Genomic DNA, 6,464 nt, shown 5'->3' on the forward strand with positions numbered 1-6,464 from the left:
GCTAGGTGGCGCAGTGGATAGAGCACGGGCCCTGGAGTCAGGAATACCTGAGTTCAAATCCGGCCTCAGACACTTAACACTTACTAGCTGTGTGACCCTCGGCAAGTCACTTAACCCCAATTGCCTCACTTAAAAAAAAAAAAGAATAATATCACACTTTTATTCCAAATTTGACCTATATAACAAACACCTGAATATGGGTTTTGCAATGGGTATATTATAATAATTTGTTTACATTTTAAAGGTATGTCTATGCATTTTTGTCCCTTCAGTATTCCAAGGTGGCCTATATTCAGATTAATCCAGTACAGATAACTTAAGTACCATTACCTAAATTCCCAACATAAAGACACCAAACACATTTATCCAAAACTACAGCTAGAATAGGGATAATGTCTTCATTAGCAAGGAGGAGGCTTGTCAATGGGGATGGGAGATCCCAATGTTCACAGGAATGAGGGTCCCAATGTGATATAGGGGAAAGACTGCTGGACTGAGTCAGAAGAAGTGGTTCCAAGTGGGTACCAATTCCCTATGTGACGTTGGGGCAAGGACTTCAGTTTTCTCATCTCTTACATGAGGAGGATGGAAGAGGACAGGTGGCTTGACCATTCTGTCATTCAATAATTTCATGGGTTTTGGGCCCAAGACAAATAACATTCTATGCATCCTGTCCTCTTCCTGCCGGTTCATCACCACTTTTCTTAGGATCTTGTGAAATTAGGCTTAAAAATTACCACGAAAACAGGGAAAGAAAATTATAGACCAGTCTCCCTAATGAATATTGATGCAAAATTTAAAAATAATAACAAAATTCATCTGGAAGAACAAAATGTCAAGAATTTCAAGGTAACTAATGAAAAAAAATGCACAGGAAAGTGGGCTAGGCATACAAAATCTGAAGCTATACTCTAAACTGGCAGTCATCAAAACTATTTGGTACTGCCTAAGAAATATAGTGGTGGATCAATGGAACAGGTTAGGCAAAGGAGAGAAAGTAGTAAAAGACTATAGTAATCTAAAGTTTGATAAGCCCAAAGACTCCAGCTTCTAGGATAGGAACTCAGTATTTGAGAAAAACTCTTGGGAAAACTGGAAGATAGTATGGCAGAAACTAGATATAGACCAACATCTTACACCATATATTAAAGTAAGGTCAAAATAGGTAAATGAATTAGACATAAAGGATGATACCATAGGTAAATTAGGAGAGGAAGGAATAGTTTATCTCTCAGATCTATGAAGAAGAGATCAATTTATGACCAAACAATAGATAGAGAATATTATGAAAATCAAAATGGATGATTTTGATTACATTAAATTAAAAAGGTTTTGTACAAACAGAAGCAATGCAGCCAAAATTAGAAGGGAAGCAGAAAGCTAGGGAAAAAAATTTTATAGCCAGCAATTCTGATAAAGGCTTTATTTATAAAATTTATAGGGAACTAAATAAAATTTATGAGAATGTAAGTCATTCCCCAGTTGAGAAATGGTCAAAGATTTATAAACAGGCAGTTTTCAGATGAAGAAATCAAAGGTATCTATTGCCATATGAAAAAATGCTCTAAATCACTACTGATTAGAGAAATGCACCTTAAAACAGCTCTGAGGTACCACCTTAGACCTCTGAGATTGGCTAATATGACAAAAAACAGAAAACAATAAATGTTGGAAAAGCTGTGGATAAATTGGAACACTAATGCACTGTTGGTGGAGTTGTGAGTTGATCTAACCATTCTGGAGAACAATTTGGAACTATGCCCAAAGGGCTATGGAACTGTGCATAATACCATTTAACCCAGTAATACCACTACTAGGTCTGTATCCCAAAGAGATCATAGAAAAAGGAAAAGGACCCATGTGTACAAAAATATTTCTAGCATCTCTCTTTGTGGTGGCAAAGAATTGGAAATTGAGGGAATGCCCATCAATTGGGGAATAGCTGAACAAGTTGTGGTATATGAATATAATGGAAATACTAGTGTGCTGTAAGAAATGATGAGCAGACAGATTTCAGAAAAACCTGGAAAGACTTAAATGGACTGATGCTGAGTGAAGTGAGCAGAATGAGGAGAACACTGTACATAGTATCAACAACAGTGCATGATGATCAATTGTGATAGACGTAGCTCTTCTCAGCAACATAATGATCCAAGACAATTCCAAAGCATTCATGATGGAAAATGTTCTCCACATCCAGAAAAAAGAACTGTGGATTCTGAATGCAGATTGAACCATACTGTTTCTGCTTTTGTTTTTGTTTTTCCTTTTTTGAGGTTTTCCCCTTTTGTTCTGATTCTTCTTTCACAACATGATGAGTGCAGAAATATATTTAATGTGATTGTACATAGATAACCTATATTAGATTACTTCCTGTCTTGGGGAGGAGGGAGAGATGAGAGGGAAGGAGAAGAGTTTGGAACTAAAAATCTTATAAAAACAAATGTTGAAAACTATCTTCACATGTAACTGGAAAATAATAAAATACTTTTATGATTTAAAAAAAATTAAAATAAGATATTAGTAAAGAGATTATCCCCAGGATAACACACTATGCCCAAGTGTGATTTATACCGGAAATGCCAGGCTGGTTCAATATTAGGAAAACTATCAACATAAGTGACCATATCAATAACAAAACCAACGGATATCACATGATCATCTCAATATATGCAGAGCTGAAAGAGGAAAAATGATTAAACAACAACAACAAAGCAAATTTAAAGGAAAAGAACCCTTAGCAGTAAATAATGCTGCTTATTTGCATGTGGCAATAAAACAAAAGGCAGAAGCGGAGAGTGGAGGAGATTCATGATTCATGATTCTCTGACTAAATAAACACAGTTCAGTGACCCACTATTGGATTCTCTCAGTCAGTTGAGAGGGAAGCTATGGAATGAAAGTAGCTCCAGCTACAAGGCTTAAAGGAAGTTTTCCTCCATCAGCAGCTGCTGCTGCAGTGACTGCTCTCTGTCCTCCTCACAGATTCCCTGTATCTTTTAAAAGAGAGGTTTTAAATGACCACTACAGCAACAACAACAACCACACACAAAAAACCCCGCAAAAAAGCAAAAACAAAAGCAAAAAAACTCCCAAAACTCTAACATCCAGTTAAGAGTCTGAGATAGCCCCATCTCTTCCAATCTAGGAAACCCCCCACAAATTTGGTTAACCTTTGGTTTACCCAGCCTTCGCCTTGATGTGCTTTTAGGAAATCTGAATTATATGAAATTAAAGGGCCCAGGACTTGAATCTCTAGGATCTCTCTTCTTAAGTTTTGATGTCGGAAGCTTGCTTCAAATGAGGTATATTACAAAAATCAACTATAAACAAAGGGCCTCATGAACTTCTCAACCTCAGTAATCAGTTTCCATATTTATCAAATGAGATAACGTATGTAAAGTGCTTAGCTCAGTTCTTGGCACGTAGCAGACATTTTATACATGTGAGTTCCTTTCATTTCCCTCTATCTAACCCTAGGGTTTTCTTGGTTTCTTGATATATAAGAATATCTAATTGGATACTGAAAAATACTCCTTAAAACTTCTAAGCAAATTATCAGTGTGATGACCTTTAATTTCACATTCAATACATGGCATAAAGCATGGATTGAAGGATCAGGGGTGGGCTGGTTAAATGTTTAACAACTGGCTCTTGAGGAGAGGAGAATATACAGAGAATATATTTCTGTAAAACAATCTGCATTATTAATATTTTTCCATCAGTTAAGTTTAGACAACCAACAAAACAACTGATCAAGCCTGATTTGTAGGATTGGCCAAATTCTTAGGTATAAATGCTTAGACTGAGAATGTAACAGCAGACCCCTAGAGACAGTTTGAGCTGGCTCCAGCACATCCCGGGCTGCCAGCCATGGGGTAAACATACCACCACAACATCAAGCAAACTTTCTGCTCCCTGAGCAGAGGGCACCTGCAGCTGGGGTTCATCAATCAGGCATTTGGAGGCTGTCTCAGCGCTCTTGGAAAGGAGTGGAGGACATTCTGTCAAAGCACCAGGCCCAGTTTTCTGATCCCCTTTCTTTGAATCATATTGCAGACACCAGGTCCTGGAAACACCAATTTGAGCTTCTAGTCTATTTCTTTGTCTTCCTTAAGAATGCTTCATCCTCCTATCAGTTTTTTTTTTTTTTAGTGAGGCAGTGGGGGTTAAGTGACTTGCCCAGGGTCACACAGCTAGTAAGTGTTAAGTGTCTGAGGCTGGATTTGAACTCAGGTCCTCCTGAATCCAGGGCCGGTGCTCTATCCACTGCGCCACCTAGCCTCCTATCAGTTTTAAAGCCAGTCCTTGCCATTGATTCCTGGAGTGTTCCTTCCCCTCTGCTCCTATCTCCCTGGATGCAAATATACTACCCACGTACACCCCAACATAGCAGGGAAGGCCAGCTTCACCCCTGGCAGGCACCATTAACCTCTTGTTTCCCACACAATACATATTAGATGCAAAACATGAAATACAAATCATGTTTTCATCTATGCTGAGAATCATGGATTTAGGGGCAGCTAGGTGGAGCAGTGGATAAAACACTGGCCTCGGATTCAGGACGACCTCAGTTCAAATCCAGCCTCAGACACTTGACACTTACTAGCTGTGTGACCCTGGGCAAGTCACTGCCCTCATTGCCCTGCAAAAGAAAAAAAAAAATCATGGCTTTAAATGTTCATGATGACTTGGAAGCATAATTAAAATGTCACTGGGGCAGCTAGGTGGCACAGTGGATGGAGCACCGGCCCTGGAGTCAGGAATACCTGAGTTCAAATCCAGCCTCAGACACTTGACACTTACTAGCTGTGTGACCCTGGGCAAGTCACTTAACCCCAATTGCCTCACTAAAAAAAAAAAAAGTCACTAAACCTTTGTCTGCCTCAGATTCCTCATGTGTAAAATGGAACACAACAGCACCAGCCACCTCCCAGGGTTGTTGTGAGGATGAAATGAGATATTTGTGAAGATTTTTGTAAACTTTAAAGTGCTATACAAATGCTACCATCATGCTGCTTTCCTCCTACTCCTTGTCATCCCTGATGGTCACGCCAAGTATTGTTAAAGCACTAAGCAGTGTTTCATAGGCACCTTTATTTGGAAAGCTATATAAGCACTGAGATCATTGGAAAACGCCAAGACATCCTGAAGAGCATTTCTTTGGGAGTGCATTTTAATGAGTGTGGTACCCACGTGATGTCCAAACTTCAGAAGGAAAGAAGATCTACAAAGCATGATGGTGCCCATTTTATATTGTATAAATCTATCCATCAACAAGTCTTTTTAAGCACCCACTATATGTTAGACACAGTGCTAGGCACTGAAGATAAAAAGACAAAAACTAAACAGCCCCTGCCTTCAAAGAGTTCAGATTCCATTGGCATGTCAGGGAGAATGAAACCTGGCTGAGAAGACAAAAACATACATCCCTCTCAAGCAGCATCCAAAAGTACCTGCTACAAGGTTTACTAATCTTCTAAGGGTAAAATGGGATCACAGAGTAAGGAAAACCTTGGCCTGTACCCAAACACAGCTATGCTGAAGGGGAAGCACTCCCTGAAAAGCTAGTATGTGTGGATGGATGATCAATGCCAAGGATTTATCCAGGTGAATTGTAGATCAAGTAAATGTAAAGAATTCATTGCGATTTGAGGTTTCTATAACCCCATCTTTGCCTAAAATTAGAAACCCCGGGCACCCTGACCCCAGCACGCGCCTATGCACCCTGACCCCCTCTGGCGTGCATCCATGCGCCTGCATGGGCCTGGCCAGATTATACTGAGGGCAGCCCCACCATGAATGGAAGCAGGGTGAGGGCAGTCAGGTGACCTTGGTGTCCAGAAGCTGAAGGGGGGCTGGCAGTTGTAGAGTGGCTTGTTAATTCTGTCAATCAGGGCTGCTGGCCAATTAGCTTGGGGCTGTGTGTCTGTCTGCCCTGTTTCCTGGGAGCCTGGGGGTTGCTGGGAAGGAGGAGGGAGGAGATTGGCCATTCTGGGGTGGAGCTGGAAAAAGACAGGATGCAGTCATGTGATTCAGGTAGTATTGTCTTCCTTCCCCCATTCCTTTTTTTTTCCTTTTTCCTTAATTCTACTAATCTTACTTGTGGGTTTTTTTGTTTGTTTGGCTGGTTTTTTTAGTGAGGCAATTGGGGTTAAGTGACTTGCCCAGGGTCACACAGCTAGTAAGTGAGTGTTAAGTGTCTGAGGCCGGATTTGAACTCAGGTACTCCTGACTCCAGGGCCGGTGCTCTATCCACTGCACCACCTAGCTGCCCTTTACTTGTATTTTTAAGTTCATTCTTGTTAATAAACCCTGTTCTGTTTTTGAAAGAGACTTAATCTCATTCCTTGCCCCAATGTTGTGGCAAGCTGCCTAACTAACACTCCCCAATTAAATTTTGGCCCCTACGTTTTATAACTGCCAAGTACATCAGGTAGAAGAAAAGTTTCAGAAACTTCCTT

The sequence above is a fragment of the Dromiciops gliroides genome, chromosome 6 (assembly GCF_019393635.1).
Source record: "Dromiciops gliroides isolate mDroGli1 chromosome 6, mDroGli1.pri, whole genome shotgun sequence".
Lineage (NCBI taxonomy): Eukaryota > Metazoa > Chordata > Mammalia > Microbiotheria > Microbiotheriidae > Dromiciops > Dromiciops gliroides.